This window comes from Montipora capricornis, chromosome 7, assembly GCF_036669925.1.
Source record: "Montipora capricornis isolate CH-2021 chromosome 7, ASM3666992v2, whole genome shotgun sequence".
Lineage (NCBI taxonomy): Eukaryota > Metazoa > Cnidaria > Anthozoa > Scleractinia > Acroporidae > Montipora > Montipora capricornis.
The window spans coordinates 193,101-213,100 of record NC_090889.1 but is presented as its reverse complement, the minus strand read 5'-3'; the positions used below and the strand labels follow the sequence as shown (position 1 = coordinate 213,100).

The 20,000-nt window shown below is 38.2% G+C and overlaps 1 pseudogene; it reads left to right on the top strand.

The window, feature by feature from the left end:
• Positions 1–20,000, top strand: part of LOC138057337 (uncharacterized) — a 22,180-nt pseudogene that overhangs the window by 764 nt on the left and 1,416 nt on the right.

Sequence of the window (20,000 nt, the reverse complement as noted above, 5' to 3'; positions counted from 1 at the left end):
ATAATTATGAATTCTTGTGTCTGCAGGGTGCGTTTAAGCGTTTTTTTATAAAAATCCAGCCATCCATGATTGATACTGAGTAAATATTAACGTGTTGCCATAGGATTTGTAGACAGGGAATTTTCGCTTTCCAATGCTATATGGCGTCATGAATACTTAAGTGCCATCAACCTACTTTACCCAACCTTTCGTAACCGAGATCAGACCGTACCGGTTTCGAATACACAGCGGTTTGTGGGCAAACGTGCAGGTGAGGTTGGTGAACGCCTTCAGCCGAACAAATCAAGTCTACAGTAGAGTAGTGTCTCATGTACATAATGGAATACGCATGCAAGCACGTACGTAGCAATTGATTGTTTACCGTTGATCGTGTTTATATTCAGAGCTATAAACAGCTCAATGCTACCTCAAACCACAAGGCATGCCCTGTGCCTTCAAATTTGCAGCTGCGAGGAACTAAAAATTGCTTAAATGTTAGCACCAGTGATCTTTGTGTTTCTTGATTATCGCAACGATGAGCGGCTATGGTATCTTCCATGTCTTCTTGGACTGTTAAGTTCCATCATTGAATTTGTTAATGTCATTGTGGTGTCCGTTGTTTCAGGAGTGAGGTCGTGGCTGTTCAGGTTGTATGAAGTTAGAGTGTTCAGAAATGTTGACCGTGCAGTGATTTTTCACCATCGCAAAAAGTTAAGACAATTCTAGGATAAGCCTAAACGATAAGTCGATTGTTTTCGATCCTTCGTAGCTTAACCACACTTATGATTTGTAATTAAATTGTCAATAATTTTATTTAATTTGAACTTTAATGCATTTTAAATATATAGCGCATGTACTGCACTGGTTTTCCTTTGTGCTTTTAAGGTAATAATTCTGATTCAGTTTGCTATTCGAGAATTTTAAGAACGCCGACGCTTTTTTTCAAAAGCAAAAGCGAAAGAGAAACCGACAGGTCTAGAGGGGAATTCTTATCTTGTTACAGAGAAGTTTAATGCACCCAAAATGTTTAATTATCTGGCCACAATTTGGTGCTCCTGTTGACCGAGCTTTCGTGGTTTACGACACGCTCGCCAAAAGCCTGGCAACGGCAAATATTCACTGGAAAATTTGCACCATTTACAGACTTCATAAAATGTCTGTAAATAATAAATTTACAGACTTTAACACTTCACCCCATAAACATAAAATCTCTGTAAATTTATTTTACAGATATTTTACAGAGTTTTGTTGAGTAAATTTAAGCTCTATAAAATGTCTGTAAAATGTTTATAAATTAGTGGAGCTACAACAAGAGGAAATACTTGAAATTTACAGACTTTATAAAATCTTGCAAAAATGTCTATAAATCAAAAATTTACAAAGATTTTACGCAGTTTGGTCATGTCTCATAAAGTGTCTGTAAATTGCACTTTATCATCATGCATGTCCTGTCTAAGTTACCAAATGTTTTTGGATCTGTATGCCCACGATCATTTTGAGTGTCGAATATTTATTACCTAATTAAATTATGTGGGAAACTGTTGAATTAGCCCTGCATGTTGCACTGAGTTCGGTTTATCAAACATTTGCCGGTTGCAACCTATAAAATGCCTATCGGTATGTGTTTTAATAGTTCGACTTGGATCAAGTCTTAGGCCCTGTTGATATGCAGAAAAGTTGTCCTCGGAAGATGGTCACCCTCCCAGCCGGGTCTTTAGCCAGCGTTTATATGAGAAAAGAACTGACCTTTTTCCCTGAGTCAAGAGCTGCCCGGCTCAGTTTCGATCATCAGAAGACTGGGAAGATAGCACTTGTGCATTCTCTCATCATCTTGCCTCGACCAAGTTGACTCCACTGAGCGAGCCAAAGTGTTTACATGGAATAAAGTTGGCCTGGCCAGGAGGGCGACCCTACCGTTGACAAAGGGGGACCCGGCTAGGTGGGTCTCCCTTCTAGCCGAGCCATTTTTTTTCCTCATGTAAACAGTTTACTATGTTATGCGGTTAAACCACATTTTATAGGGTAATGTAGTTGGCTGTTCCAGTGTATCTCTGGTAAGCGAGTTACCCCTCTTCCCGTGACATATTTTCTCCATATAATCGTGTCCTTATTTCTTCATAAGATTAGTCCGTTTTTATTGTTTACAACAATTGCAAAGGCCATAAAATCTATGTAAATTGACACAACCCGACTATAAAAATAGTTTTTGTGTGTAAATTTCATGTAAATTGCTGGGATGAATCATGCAAATAACATGTAAATCAAGGCCTTTGTGACATAGGAGTCTCAGCACTGAAAGGAGATTGAGAAAGTAATGTAGGCTACTAAGCAGACTTTACCTTTACCATGCTCCTTGAAAAAAGAAAAAAGAAAGCATTGGTGTTTAGCTGCCCAAATGAATCGTGCGGGTTTCAGTCAATTAACGTGGTTGCTTTCATATCCCATAGCTGCAGGTGAAAATTACTTCTTACGAAGTAATGATCGAAAATCCGGCAGCCATATTTGTTATTTCTAAATGATTATAAGTATCCAGTCTCTTGAGAAAAACAGAAAAGGAAATCTCAAAGGGAACACACTTGCCCCCGTTCCATATTTTGATTGAGGAAATTAGCTCAGCACCTTTAAAGCATAAAATTCTACCCGGTTTTTCCAACCAAAATAAAAGCGCCCCAGGAATCGCACTGGGCTCGCAACGGGTTGTGATTGGATGTTGGCACAAAGAGAAGGATTGTGGACATTTCACATTAATTACATGATGCAACAACTTTGTGCACCATTATACATACATACATACATATATATACATACATACATACATACATACATACATACATACATACATACATACGTTTATTTCACGTCCCCAAGGGGCTTTTCAGTGAAATACAAATACAACAATAAAATATAATAAAATAATTCTATATGAGTAAAATTTAAAATTTAAAACAATTGCCCCGCCGCAAAGACTCTGGGAACAAGATCGGTTTGAATTTTCGGTTTTTTTTTCGCGCGGTCGATAAATTTTTGTGCTCTTTCTCTCTTTTTCCGTTGTTGGACGACCAGAATTGGATCTTTGCGATTCCTTAACATTTTGTGCGGGTGAAATAGCACGCATTCCACCAAATAAACCCAGTAAGCATCGACGAAATCCGGAAGAAAGGCCAACGACAATTCAGGTCAGAACGTCGTCCACGGGAATCAGTATTCGCCACAAAGATACACGCCAGTGACATGATTCAACCTCAGACAGTCTCCGAAAGGGTTAATCGGTGAAGACTTCATGACAGAAATAGAGACCTTCTTCAAAACGTAAACGGAGTTCTACGAACGTTTGGAACAAAGGGTGGCCCGGCCAAACAGCTACATTTAGCAATGGGCGGGAAGATTCAAAAGATCCGAAAAGCAAAAGAACTGCCCGAGGATTTTTCGGTAGGTCGTCATCTTACTGATACAAATCTGATTTAGGTTTAAATGGCTTAACATTTTAAATTTTGTTCCCTTGTTCCCCAATTTACTTTCAAACTTGTTCCCAGCTTTTTGCTCCCTAAAATTGTTTATGTCGCCTTTTTCCCTAAGACATTTTGTCATGTTTCCTCTGTTCCCCAGTTCAAAATAGCCATCTTCCCTCGTTCCCGAAAACGCCAACGAGGGCCTTTGAGCACAGTCATTACTTTTGCAGACCTACTCCCTTGGTAATTTCACTTTATATTGTATTAAGGCCATTTAATGCAATAACAATAATAACGAATAGGGAATTACATGTAATATATGGATCTCTGTATACCCAGCCCCTTATTCACCACTTGCAGATGCCTTGTTCTTTAAACGATGCCACTACGAGAGCACAATAGTGGCCAGTTATTCTGTAGTTACTCCCGTCACCTGTATATCTACATGTACCTTCACTGGTTTCTCATGCACAAGGAACCAGAGCAAGGTAAATTTTGGACTGGGCGCTTAATTAGATTACTCCTTTGACACTAGATTTCACTGAAGGGTCGGTTACACTTCAGAAGAAACCGCCTGGGAGATTATCACGCTTTGGTCTTTGGTCCATTAATTGTCAATACCTCCGTCAATCCCACCCAAATATAGTATCTTATGACAAATCTTATTTCCAACAATTTGACCAAAATATAAATTATCTAATTTCTTTGATTGTCCAAGATAAGGTGGTTCTGTGGACTTGATCGCTAGGATATTGTTCCAGGTGTGCTGCAACAGTATTATTATTTGCACAAATTTCGACTTCCCGACTGGGTTCTTTGAGGCCAGAATCCCAGATGAAGGGTGGCAGACAATGATGATAAATCTGACAAAATTAAGTGGAACAGGAGTAAGTACACAAAGCTTGTAGCTATTTTAAGTGACATACTTGTGTATTTGGGAGATGAGGGGGAGGAGTTGGGTTTTTGAGGTCTATGCACAATCACAATCCTTTCAGGTGAAACCTGGAATTACTTCTTAGCAATCTAAGTGCACAGAAAAAGCAAGTTAAAGCATGGCCTAAAAGTTGATGCAAAAGAGTATACAAAATTAAATTTACAGCTATGCTATCAATAATTAATTGTGTAGCATATACCTGAGGTATACAGTCCTTAACTCACTGTGTCACCATTTCACTTTGTAACCTCTTGGGTAGCATATACCTGAGGTATACAATCCTTAACTCACTGTGTCACCATTTCACTTTGTAACCTCTTGGGTAGCATATACCTGACGTATACAATCCTTAACTCACTTTGTCACCATTTCACTTTGTAACCTCTTGGGTAGCATATACCTGAGGTATTTACAGGTTAACGCACTTGGCGAGTGAATTATCGGGATTTACCTGCATGAGTTCACTAACAATGAACGAGAAATTTCAATACCGCACGAGGCCGCCGAGTGCGGTATAATTTGAAAATTTCGAGTTCATTGTTAGTGAACGAGTGCAGGTAAATTCCGATAATTCACGAGCAACGAGTGCGTTAACATTTTAATTATTCAAATTGAATACACTGCACAAAGAAACACTACACTGAAACAACTATATACTAGGTAAACCAGACAACTAGCGTGAATGAAAAATTTAACATTCGCAACCTTACCTTTCAAAACAGATATTCCCCAAGCAGTTGCTTTCTCGGTGTTTTTAGGAACTGCATCATCAATGATGGAATCGATGTCTGCTTTGGACAAATCGTCAAACTTGAAGCCGCCCGAAGCCATGCTGTAAAGACAGTGGTGTACTGAATTTACACCACAGCTATTACACCACGATAATGACGTCAAGGCGGTTGTTTCATCATAACTCAGTGTCACGTGGCACAAATCAACCAATCAGAAAATCAGAATTCGTACAGTGTATGAAATTTGAATAATAAACAATCCTTAACTCACTGTGTCACCATTTCACTTTGTAACCTCTTGGGTAGCATATACCTGAGGTATACAATCCTTAACTCAACTGTGTCACCATTTCACTTTGTAACCTCTTGGGTAGCATATACCTGACGTATACAATCCTTAACTCACTGTGTCACCATTTCACTTTGTAATCTCTTGGGTAGCATATATCTGAGGTATACAATCCTTAACTCACTGTGTCACCATTTCACTTTGTAACCTCTTGGGTAGCATATACCTGACGTATACAATCCTTAACTCACTTTGTCACCATTTCACTTTGTAACCTCTTGGGTAGCATATACCTGAGGTATACAATCCTTAACTCACTGCGTCACCATTTCACTTTGTAACCTCCCGGGGAGCATATACCTGAGGTATACAATCCTTAACTCACTGTGTCACCATTTCACTTTGTAACCTCGTGGGTAGCATATACCTGAGGTATACAATCTATTAACTCACTGTATCACCATTTTACTTTGTAACCTCTTGGGTAGCATATACCTGAGGTATACAATCTACCGTATTAACTCACTGTGTCACCATTTCACTTTGTAACCTCTTGGGTAGCATCATACCTGAGGTATGCAGTCTATTAACTCACTGTGTCACCATTTTACTTTGTAACCTCTTGGGTAGCATATCCTGAGGTATACAATCCATAACTCACCATGTCACCATTTCACTTTGTAACCTCTTGGGTAGCATATACCTGAGGTATACAATCTATTGACTCACTGTGTCACCCTTTCTCTTTGTAACCTCTTGGGTATCATATACCTGTAGTATACAATCCTTAACTCACTGTGTCACCATTTCACTTTGTAACCTCTTGGGTAGCATATACCTGAGGTATACAATCTATTAACTCACTGTATTTCACTATGTAACCTCCTGGGTAGCATATACCTGAGGTATACAATCTATTAACATACTGTGTCACCATTTCACTTTGTAACCTCTTGTATAGTATATACCTGAGGTATAGACTATTAACTCACTGTGTCACCATTTCACTTTGCAACCTCTTGGGTAGCATACACTGTAGCTGAGGCTTACATCTACAATTCACTGTGTCATAATTACCAAAAATTAATTTTGATATAGCAGAGAGGTTCAATTTTTCATTTTATCACTAACCTTTTTAGCACATCTAAAAGAAAAAAGTCAAGAAGGTACAGAGATTGTTACTGCATGTTTAGGATCAGAGACCTGCGTGCAGTGAAGATTATCTCTATGATGTCATATGGCAAGTTGTTAAAGAGGCATTTACAACATGGTGAGTACAGTATTTTGCTTGCGAATAGACATTGGGCCACCATACAAGTTGAAACTCTCTTCTGCGCGACCACTCACCCTCTTGGCATTTAAGAAGACTTCTCGATCTGATCAGTGCTTGTCGTTCCCCAACGACTGCCAGCAGGCTGCCCAACTAAAGCAATTTTATCCTGCGCCGTCAAGCCAGTAAACGTGGAAGCTCGTATCTCCTTATTGTGACGAAAATAGGATCTCTCTTTTAGCGGTACTGCTGTTAGATTAAACAAATCCGCAAGCCTGGCAATATCGCATTTACTTTTGTTGTGAAATGAGGAGTTAAACATTAAAGTAGGCTGCCTGGTGTGTGACATGATGACGAGAAAATAATATTAACAGACATGGAACGATTCATGAAGAATTAACTCTTTCGGTTCTACTGTTAGTATTTTTATTCCTGTACTGTCATACTGCACTACGTGATGTCGATCTTCTTAACAACTTTAATGAACAGTTACGGTCACCGTGTTATTATTATTGACGTGTGGTTTGGAATCACGTTGCTTTTTCACACCTTCGTTCCTGGACTGTGAGAAAAAGTATTCTAGGAATTTAACCTTGTATTCAAATTTCTTTGATGGGCCGTGCAAAAATTTGGCCAGCTCTGGCTCCTCGTGCAAACAATGTCACATGTTCAGTAATGTGAAGCCCTTTATACCAAGTCATAAAAAGATTTAACCAATCAGTCAATAACTGCACAGCATATATTCGGCTGTATTCGACATTGCTTGTTCAGGGTGATATGGGGGGGGGGACTCCCATGTGAAACAGACGGGATGCTCGTCGGAAATTTTGAATTTAACCCCTAAAGGAGACCAATCTAGGCGTGGCTTAAGCAAATTTTGACCCCTAAAAGAGACCGTTTAAAAACACAAAAATACGACACGCAATGAGTTTTAATGATAAAAAGGCATAATCATCGAATGCTTTTATCTAAAAAGAAAATCTTAAAGGAAATTTGACTTCTGTTTCTCTTCGCGTAATTCTGTGTTTCTTCACGGAACCCTAAACGAGCACTTGGTGGCTTAAAATATTGGCGCTTGGCCCGGAACACCCTAAGCGAGACCAAAATCCAAAATTTACACCCATACGCAAGACGAGGAGCCTCCCCGTCTGTTTCATATGGGAGTCCCCCCCCCCTCCCCCCGGGCTTGTCACTTGCTTGTTTGCATGTACATGTATGTGAGCCTTAACGAAAAAAATTCAGTTGTCTTGTGGGGTATTCCATAGTGGACTACTCAAAAGCATTTGCATTACTAGCATTTTTCATGAAACATTATAAAGCTACCGGTAACATTTACTGCTTGTAAGAGCACTTACTACCGCCTGCCAACTCTCAGAAGTCGCTTATCCTTTGCAGAACGTCCAACATTAACCAATTGCTTTACTGGTGTGAAAAGGTGCCATACCTGTTGCGCTGAAAACTAGGGAGAACCCTGTACATGTACTGTTATGTAGTAGAGCTAGCCATCTAAATACACCAATCATATTGTGATGCAGTTAATATTGCAATTTCTCCACCAAAACCTCAAATTTTATTTGATGAGTACAATTAACCCATTCATCCCTGAAGAGGTCCCCATTGACGAGTAAAATCATCTGGCATTAGACAGAGTAAAATCTATAAGTGTCACTCTCAGGAGGGAGAGGGTTATTAATCTAATTCATAACCATACACAAAAAGCCATCTTGAGGAATTTTTATATCTCAAAAATTTTGTTTTAAGGGACAATTTTTAGCATGATTGCTCCACTGTTTTAATTGGATATGGGAAATCTCACAAGCTAGTGCTTTGAGTGCTATATGCCCAGGCACCCTCAAAAAGAGAGCAAAGTTATGAGTGAAATACAAAATTGTTTTGAGTTGTACCCTTCAAACACTAATTCAGACATTATCAATAAGAAATTATGAAAAATTCAACAATAAATAATTATTATAATTATTGATTTTATTACATGTACAAAATGGTCAGTTTGGTAAGGTGGACACTTTGGGATGTTGTCACAGGCTTCCATATAAGTTTGTAAGCCAGGGTGTCAACAAGGAATTCCGGCGGTTCAAATTTCCACAGCTCCTACCATAACCATTATGTCAGGTCATGAAGCTGACCTTGCAGGGTTTTTATATGTCCATATTTTGTTTCAGGGCAATGTATTAGGTCTTTGGCAGCTAAAAAGGGCAGGTGGAGATTGTATTGAATGGGACTTTTCTAAAAGGTAGGTAACTGTTATTTAAGGAAACTCTTGTATTTTTAAAAGTACCATGGAAACACTACATACATTGCGCAGAGACCAATGCGATAACTTGTTTTGTGCACTCTTTCAATATGAGACTGTATGTAAATTTTGTGATGTCAATAAACATATTAATAAATATTAAAAATTTTATCATTGTATAAATTATACAATTCAGAAGTTTTCATTGGCCCTGCTATCCTGGTATATGAGCTAATATTCCATGCTCTACAAAATGATGGAAAGGGTACATGTCAGCTGAACATTTACTGTTACACAATGAAGTCAGTAGATTTCCCTCTATTTTGGGGGCGTTTTCAATAAAACAATATTTAATTATTGCGTTCAGGCTTGTTGGATATGAAATATTTACATAGTGTATGTCCAACTTGGAGCTTTGCACCTCGTTGGCTATTTGTCATCTTATCCAATGCATGCTCAGGAATAATTAAATATCACGAAGGAAAATTTGTTTGAAACAATGGCGGTCGCCCTGGTGGAAATCTTAATATAAAGATCTTACCAATATTCTTGTTAGGTTTCTCAACAAGATCTTATCTTACCTCTTAACTAAGACTCTTGCAACAAACTGACAAGATCTTGTAAGATTCCTACAAGATTCTAACTTGTAAGATATAAGTTTCTTGCAATAATTCCTTTAGCTCTTAGCTTCATTATTCAGTTTCACGTATACACGGGAACATTGCTTATGAATGGCAAAGTGATTTGTTACAACATTCTTCGTAAATGATATTATGAAATTATATAAATTCATTGATTGACTGGTACGTGTGACTCTTTTCCAGGGCCTTCATGTACTTCAACCACAAGATGCAGTGCTGAAGGAAATTGAGCATTGAAATTTAATTGGAGGGAATTTCCTGAGATGCAAGAAGCAGACAGTGCTGATTGCAAATTGTGATGCAATTGTGAATAATAATTGATGTCTTTGTGTCAAAACTTGGGAGGGTAGAGGTTTCATTGCCATTCTGGATATACCTTGTGAACATTATTAGGTAAAACTGTTGTAACTGGGTCAAGTAAATTTGTTCCAGACATCAGGTAATTGGAAGAGTGGAATGCTGTCATATTGAACTGGGTGAATACAAGGAAGAGATATTCACTGCAACAATCAGTGACTTCTCTGTTCATATACTGTAAGTTTTGTGACAAAAATCTTTTCACTGTCCCTTGGGTCTGAGGAAATTGTCAGTCATCGTTCAGTGGCAAATACATCAAACACAAGTGATATCTTTCTAATAAACACATCTGCATGTGGCAACAATGATTTAAAGATAATGTAAGTACACGTACTACTCAATTACATGCAGTAAATTTGTTTTAGGAAACTCTGTTGTATTTCCCCTCTGAACTGGCAGGTGGCACGCCTCATACAGTTCAATGTAACTTGAAAAGTAGGTCTTAAGTCATACAGTTCATTTGTCGTAGTATACTAATTTACTAATTTGTAGTATATTTCATCGGAACTGGAGGGTGGCACACCTCATACAGTTTGATGTAACTTGTAAATTCGGTCTAACCATGCAGTTAATTTGTCATAGTATACTAATTTGTAGTATTTTTCATCGGAACTGGCGGGTGGCACACCTCATACAGTTCGATGTAACTTGTAAATTCGGTCTAACCATGCAGATAAATTGTCATAGTATACTAATTTGTAGTAGTTTTCATCGGAACTGCCGGGTGGCACACCTCATACAGTTCGATGTAACTTGTAAATTCGGTCTAACCATGTGCAGTTAATTTGTCATAGTATACTAATTTGTAGTATTTTTCATCGGAACTGGGGGGTGGCACACCTCATACAGTTTGATGTAACTTGTAAATTCGGTCTAACCATGCAGTTAATTTGTCATAGTATACTAATTTGTAGTAGTTTTCATCGGAACTGGCGGATGGCACACCTCATACAGTTCGATGTGACTTGTAAATTCGGTCTAACCATGTGCAGTTAATTTGTCATAGTATACTAAGGCCGCGTTCGATTGACCCTATTCCAGAATAAGAATACATGGAGTGATGATTAAAGCAGTATGTTTGGCACGTTTTGAAGCAGCAAGGATAATAAAAATACGTTTTAAATAGCATTTTAGCACATGTTTGACAATTTTAATGTGAATCTCCGTAAAAACGAAGGATTTCAAACTTATATTCCATGTATTCCTATTCCGGAATACGGTCAATCGAACGCGCCCTAATTTGAAGTATTTTTCATCGGAACTGGTGGGTGGCACACCTCATACAGTTCAATGTAACTTGTAAATTTGGTCTAACCGTGCAGTTAATTTGTCATAGTATACTAATTTGCAGTATTTTTCATCAGAACTGGCGGGTGGCACACCTCATACAGTTTGATGTAACTTGTAAATTCGGTCTAACCATGCGGTTAATTTGTCATAGTATACTAATTTGAAGTATTTTTTATCGGAACTGGCGGGTGGCACACCTCATACAGTTCGATGTAACTTGAAAAGTAGGTGTACCCATGCAGGTAATCCATGCGGTTAATTTGTTTTAGTATGGTAGTATTACCTAACGGAACTGGCAGGTGAACTGTATACTCGGAGATAAGCCGCACCCTAACCTTACCAGCTCAAATTTAGGGGGAAAAGTTTTTTGACAGAAAACAAAAGAAATCCAAAGTCTAGTCTTTAGAAGTCAACTTCATCCACTGTTCACTAATATTGAAACGGAAAATACTTTAATGTAATTTTAGCACTTTAATGTAATGAACATTGTTTTTACCAACTTTGACATATGATTGATCTTTTTCTGGTATTTGTTGACAGGAATTTCTTAAACAGTTTTGCGATAGATTTTTTTGCATTACAACAAGAACATGAGCGGAACGTTTGGAGCTTAGTACATGCAACTAGGCATAAAATTGGATGCAAAGATGGAAAACTGGCCACCAGAGGCAGCCTTTTTCAGATCTTCCGCAGATAAGCCACACCCATTTCTAACCACTATTTTTGGGGAAAAGGTGTGTCTTATCTGCAAGTGTTTATGGTAATTTTATTTATTTTTGCAGGACCTTAAGGTTTCTTGATAGGGACATTAAACCAAGTTCATTCTTATGTGTACTTTGATATATACAATTCTTGGTTAAATTTCTGGGTGCTTGCCATTAGTAGGAAATGATGGGCGAGACTTGTCATTTCATAACATTCAAACCTTCAAATTGGCGGTTCTTTTCTAGATTCTGATGAAATTTATCAGAATAGTGTACAAAAGATATGAATTGACTGCTCTGGCTGGACACTTGTGGGATTCTAGGAAACTATAGTTCACAAGGTGATTATAGCAAAATGTGATGTAATCAATTAATTCTCAATTATTAGATGGCACACATCCCTATAATCACCTACATGTACATGTACTTAATATAGCCACTGTGTTTATATATACTTAAATGAAACATGTAGTATATCTGTAAATGTATATAAAAATATTTTGAGGAAGCAATGTTATATACTTATTGACTAAAGTAGGACTGGGCCAGAGCTCAGGGCCTACAGACCATGCGCAGCGAGGTCTGTGTGCCATGACCGAGGGCCAAGTATTTTCCCATCCAGCCCAACCTAAACTCAGTCAATAAGCATTATATTATAATTTTATGATCCCTATTCTTCTTTGTTTCTTGTTTTTGAGCCTAGATAAAGTTGAGAATTTCTCCCTCTCCAAGGACATACAATCAGGGTCAAAAGACTTTAGGATACCTGTCAAAATTTTGGGCAAAAAGTAGAGAATTTGCTGTACAGTGTACATACTTCCATTGTTATATGAGCAACGCACGTTCTTCTTTCGCTGCCTTTTTTTGCACTTCCCCCCTCCCCCAGACAATGTTGAAGCATGCAAGCAATCGAGGAACGGATCTTCATTTTGGAGACCGTGAAAAATCAAAAAAGCGGGAATTGTCCCAAGAGTTTTCACCAGGATTGTAGATTTGTTTTGTTCGACTTGATAAACAGGTCATTAGGATATTTGTTTGCCTTGCTTTTGTTTTATCAGATTTGCTTGAACTTTCAATGTTGCAGAGCTGAACGTGTACCTAGCAGGCCCTGATGGCTTTTTCCATACCGCATAGGGCCCTCATACAGGAATTTTTCATATGGTTTTGCCATCAAAATGCTCGCGGGGCCACACGTCATAAAAATTATAGTAATTTATCATATTATTGTTTGTAGCATGTACATTTATTCATGCGGATGCCATTAGTCTCTTTCATATTTCACCAAGAATTGCATCGATAACAGCCCTATTATTTTTATCTGCAGTGACATAAGTGTTGTAAACAAAATAATTAATGAAATTGGGGGTTACTATTCTCAAAGGTCAATCTTATAGTAAGGAAGCCTCAGTGATTCTGTTGATGAAATGAAGGTTATTTCCAAAGATATATATGTTATTCACCGGCCTTGGTCGGTCCGTATGGGGAAAAACTGTGCCCGAGGTCTTGAGTACGGCCCGAGGCCGTAGGCCGAGGACCGTAATCGAGACAGAGGGCACAGTTTTTCCCAATACGGACCGCCCAAGGCCGGTGAATGACATTTTATTTATTTCTAAAGTCTATTTTTAGAAGATTGGAGAAACTATTAAGAAAAACTCTAAAAGTCATGTTTTAATTTTACGCATTGTTGGGTAATAAACTTCGCTTTCACTAGACAGTAATAGCTTTCGTCAGAATCCATTGTTTTTTATGAGAAAGTTGAACAATAACACTGCTCTATTGCAAAAAACAATTATGACAAATTGAAACTTCGCTCTTTCAATTCGCAAGTTCACTCTGCGCTTAGCATAGTTGGTTACCATGACCGTGGTCAGGAGATAGGAAAATACTGCCCGCTCCCGGAACCAATCAGATTGCAGGATTCTCAGGATACCGCCCGCTCACGATCAAAGAAATAAATAAAACCTTGTTATTGTTGTGTGAAAATTTATAGTGTATACAGATTGTACATGTAGGTTTAGAGTGGTACTATGATCAAACTGTTGTAGTTCTCAGAATTTTGTCACTTTCAAAAAAATTTTGCACATTCAGTAGAGATTATCATAATTCATTGCATTTTGTGTTTCTGGGGGATATTTTTCAGATTGAGAAATCAGTAAAATTTGCACATTAGGAACTCAAAATGACATCACCCACTCAAATCAATAATTCAATGAGGTGAACTACTGTGTTTATACCCCTTTTTGACCATAAGGATTAAGCAGAATTGGCTGATATCAAAGATGGTGAGGTAGTGATTCAGTGTAAGAACAATGGTTACTAAAGACTCATTGATACGTGTACATTTATCCCCATTTAATTCCATAGATATATATTTCTTCCTTATTTGTATTAATTTATAGTAAGAATTTTATTCATATACATGTACTTACTGTAGATTCCATTAAGAGTATTATGTAAAGTATTTGTAATTGGGTTAACATAAGCCAGATTTTTATACTTATTTAATAATAATGAAATCCCTTGCATATATTTTATTCCTTATTTTGATGAATTTGCATGGGTTATCAAATAGTGATGAGTGAATTTAGGGAATAATTTCACACGCTTTGTCCAAAATCAAATAATTTCATAAGCCTTAAGGCAAGAAAAATTATTTGATTTTGGACAAAACACAAGTGGAATTATTCCCAAATTTCACGAGTATACATTGTACCATTTCATCAGCTATAAATCATGGGTGACAAATCGCGTTCATAGGACGTGGGTTTTTCTCGAAAGTGGACACCATTTTGGCACTGTAGAAAAAGTTGCCATGGTAACTCATGTTATTAATTGAATTATTTTATTGGACTTGTTGCAAGAATTTTATTGTACACTTAGATTCTATTGAAAGTAAAATAAACAAATGATTATTTTTAGATTTGAAATAAACTTATGCATTCAAAAACTCTAGAACTTGTTCTCTTTTCTATGTAAAATCGACTAACCTTTCATCCATTTCACTTTTTATTAAACTTTCCTGGCTTATGCCAGGTTTGAAATGCTATTATTTCCAGAGATATTGTAAACACTTTCCTGAGATTTTGTGCACTAAAACACCAACATTTTAAAAACATTTCACATACTTTACCCCTCCATTTTTACAGACATTTTATGGACATTTCCTGCCTTCTGTCAGGTTTTAAATACTTAATTTACAGAGATTTGTGCACATTTTGCTGGGATTTTGTGCACTAAAACACCAACATTTTAAAAACATTTCACATACTTTTCCCCTCCAGTTTTTTGAGGGTTTTTGTAGACATTTTATAGACTTTTCATGCATTCTTCTCTCTCACTTTTCACAGAGATAACTGACATTTTATATGGATGGATTTACAGAGATTTTTTCTCGTGTAAATTTTACAGAGAAAGTAAAGAGATTTTACAGACATTTTGTACTTATCGCATAAAATCTCTGTAAATTTTTCCTTCAATTTACATAGATTTTATTGAGATTTTGTACACATGTTATGTCACTGTAAGGACGAAATGTGGTAAGTTTTACAAACTTTTTATGGAGTTACAAAATCTCTGTAAGTGTGCAAATTTACAGAGATTGTAATTTACAAAGAAAATGCGGACATTTAACAGAGATTTTACCAACTTTTTTGAAGTCTGTAAATGGTTCAAGTTTTCCAGTGATTATTTCTTCCTTAGAACAGAAGCTCATCAATAATTTAATTAGAAAATAGTGCACCTATTGAAGCAATGCATATTTTGTTTGTTTTTGTTTGTTTTTTTAGTAAACAATTGCATTACAACAGTTGATATGTAGTTAGACAAGCAGACGTTAAAACTATTACTGCTTACGTTACTTACGTTTGGGCTAATAATTGTTGCAGGAGGACGTACATCGCTGTTGCTTCGCGACGGCAAATTGATCGGAACCATTGCAATTGCACTTTCGACTTCGTATATCATTCAGCGCGGGTAGAGAATTTCAGCGTCAAGCAAAGGTGAGATCAGATCACCACTTTGTAAGGACTGCAAGGGGCCTGCCCCGTTGACATGTTCATACGTTCTCCGTGAAATGTTAAGTTGGGAAGTGGTTTATAGCTTTATCATATTAGGCACCGGTCACGTTCAAATTTTCTGCTTCCTCTTTGTAAAGCTTTTTTATTTTGCCTACAACCACCCCCCCCCCCCCTCTATTTTATTCACTTAAAAATCGCAGTTCTATCATTAAAAACCTGGACCTTAAATTTATGTTCTTTCATTATTCTCTGCATAGGAACCATTGACCCTCTCCCTCTATTTGCACCAAATAAAATATTAGGGAGCTATAGCCATAAGGAAGGCAACAGCATGCAACGAGAACGTCACAAAACTAAGTAAAGGTATTATGAACGAAGACAATTGATCTGCATGCTCTGCACCTGCGTTTTATATTCGGTACGTCAGATGAGTTTCCCGTCCTAAGCAAAACAGCAACGTCAAATGACCAAAATCAGCGGCTTGAGGACAACGACAGCCGAGGACGACGTCAGATTTTTTATTTCATTCTCCAAACCTTAACCGCCTTCATATGCATTAGTTTCATTTTTGGACAACAGATCTAGACACACATTTTACACAATGGAAGAATGAAATAATCCGGCGCGAACTGATTACAGGTACGAAAACTTATATTCTGAATCGACGTTCTCGTTGCCATTGCGGTTGCCGTCCTTGTTATAGCGTTATCCATCTTTTGAACACCCGAAACTTTCAATTTCGGGCTCCTATATCGCGTGCCACTATTTTCATCTCTCCAATCGTAATTTATTCCCATGTTTTTTTTTCCTTCCCTAACTTTAAAACGTGTCAAAGGACGAGCTTTGTAGAGCAAGCGGATTCCTTTCACAATGACCTCTCTCGTCTGAAAAGCTTTCCGGACTTTGCAGAAACGGGCTGCTGACCCTAAGTAGTACAATTTGGGTCTGTATCGTATCATTTATGTATGTTTTCATTCAGTTTCTCTTTCCCTCCTTGCAGGAAGAGTGAACTGTGAAGGATTGATGTCTGTCTTCGTCCAAATAGACAATTATTAAAGGTAAGGAGTGTTGACAGCTGAAAAGAGTTACCCCGCACCAAAACTAAAAAAAAAATCCTTCATTGCCACCCCCTTATCGCAAAGACTAGCATCCCAAGGATACTATTTGCCAAGACATATCTAAGGAGCTCGAGACACTGTGTGTGATTAACGTGCCTTGTCCCTGCAATTGTAAACAACTTAGGGATTGTCTCACTAAAACGTCCATCCTTCCTCTATTGACGACCAAGAGACGGAAGTGAAAAACGCCGGTAAAGACCTCTTCTGTTGTTAAAGAGATGATTATGAAAGGCTGCACAGTACGTCTGCCAGGCAGATGCATCATTCATTGAATTCTCGCTGTAGTTTTCGCACCGAGGAGCCAGTTTTATCGAAGCAATAAAGATGACATGAAGTAAAAATCGCTGTCTTGGGTTCCTTTTGCGTAAAATGTATCACAGAAGAATAGTCAAAACCACACAGTGACTTTGAACTTGGTATTGTTTGTGAAAAAAAAGAAGAAGAAAAAAAAACAGTAAAAATAAAAGCATTTTAGGATATATACATTATTTTAATTAAGTGATCCTTTTTACTACTGCTGACACTAACGCAACAATTATTTCTAGCAAGGGCTGACAAAAAGCTGACCCTGGCTGAATATGGCCACTGGACCGGAATACACTGACGAGCAACTGAATTACTTCAGGATCTGCTTTATCACTACTGATGTCATAACTGAGGGCCTGCGAACAATCTTCAAACAAGAATGGGACAAGCGCTACAAGGCCACTGCTTTGGGAGAATGGAAAGATGTGCCCCGAAATGGACTGGACTTCAAAAACCAAGAGTCGCCCAAAAACCAAAGAAGAAACGCGGGTCTTTTGGCAACCATGGTGAACGGAAATAGAGCAGAATGGGACAGCACCATGCTCTTTTACGCTATACTTTACTCGGACTGTATTGGAAGAGGCCTAAACGCAGTAGTCCGATCAAATGTGGATCATTTGAGAAATTCTCGTAATCAAGACTTTGCTCATTTGCCACAAGGTCATGTCAAGGAGTCAGAGTTTCAGGCTGCTGTAGGAAAAATTTTAGTTGCCTTTCAAGCACTTCGCCTCTCCGATCTGAAGATTCAAGAAACCAGAAATCAAATGAGTTTTCCGACAGGCGAGTTAGTAAAGGTCTTGCAAGAAGTCAACAACCTAAAAGACGAACTGAAAGAAAAAGAACAGGAACTTAAAGAAAAAGGTGAAACCCTTAAGGAAACAGAACAGCATCGAAAGGTCCTTCAAAAGCAGTTACAAAAGGAAGCTCCTTCGGCATTTTGCATTCTCCCACCAAAGCCATCGCACGACGTTGCCGAACGAGATCATGATTTGGCTAAAATAGCTCAACACTTAAAGCAACTGAAAGAAACCAACGAGAGCCGATTAACTTCTCTGTACATCTCAGGAAACCCTGGAAGCGGCAAATCTCAATTAGCTGGTCTTGTCGCAAAGAAATTATTTGATGAAAAAAACAAATCGCGGGAGAGAGTACATTTGTGATGACTCTAAATGCGCACGGTCTTGATTCTCTCTTAGAATCCTACGTATCGTTTGCTCGTCTTCTAAAGTGTTCAGAGTACGCTGTCACAAATACTGTAAACGACAAAGATCTGAAGACGGAGGGGAAGATCGCCAACATAAAGTCGTTAATTCGTACCAAAGTTGAGCTTTACTCGTCGTGGCTATTGGTGGTTGACAATGTCGTCAACTTAATTGAAATGAATCCTCATTTGCCAGAGACCGGAGACACGCACTGGTGTAAAGGTCAGCTGCTGATCACATCGCAAGACACCGCTGCTATTCCTTCAGAAAACTCTTTCATCAATCACATCTCTGTGAGCAAGGGCATGATGCTATCCGACGCCATTTCCTTATTAGCCTCCCTCTCCGGCATCGCTGACGGTGAGACTGAAGAAGAAGTTGCTCGAGCGTTAGATTACCAACCCCTTGCCTTAGCAAGCGCCGCTATCTTTGTCAAACAAGTTCGGGAAGCATCCTCGAATTTTGGCTGGAAAGGCTACCTCGAGAAACTTAACGAGGGTAAGCGTGCTAACACTGAGGCCTTTCTTGCCAAGACAAACCAAACCTACCCAATATCTATGACCACCGCGATTTCATTGGCCGTGGACAATGCGATGTCATCTGACAAGGTTTTGTATCACGCATTCAGTTTCATTTCTCTCTGTGGTCAGCAACCATTAAACCTTGACCTTGTAATCAAGTACATCCTGAATGCCGAGAACAAAGATGAATTTGTGGACGAAGATATCATTGGTTTGAGGATTCGAAAAAGCTCGTTGCTGTTACTTGAAGAGGAAGAGAGTGGCGTCCACCTTCAAGTACATCAAATTGTGAAAAATGTCATCCAAACTAGAATCAAAAAGTATTCGCAGGCTCAATATTTTGAAATCATTCATTGGGGTATTACATCATTTAATCAGTTTATAGATAAGAAAAATCTTGATGAAGTAGACTCCATTTCTAAAAGCTTTCATCTGGTACCTCATTTGAAGTGCCTAATAACAGAAATTGAAAGTGTATTCAATGTAGATGACTTACCTGAAGTCATGAAAAATACCAATTTAAGCGTGAAATATTATCCTAATTATTTCGTTAGGTTTAGCACTATTTGTGCTCACCATTGCGACTTTGGTAGAGCCAAAAGCATTTGCAATTTAGCGCTAAAATTAATTCAGCACGGCAGTTTATTCGGTGCGGAACATTCCGCCGCAGTCTATTCTAAATTAGGCCGTGTCCATTACGAGAGCGGTGAGTTTCAAGAAGCAAAGCTTTATCATGACATTTCCCTTAAAATTCGGCCACAAGACAGCGAATCTCATGTCGAGAACTCGTACAATGACTTGGCTTGTGTACTCCTTAGTCAAGGTGACATGGAGCAAGCAAGGAAGTATTATGAGTGCGCTCTAGCTATTCGCCTAAAAAAGCTGGGATCTCAGCATATCGATGTTGCATTTAGTTACAACAACATGGGCGTGTTATTCCGT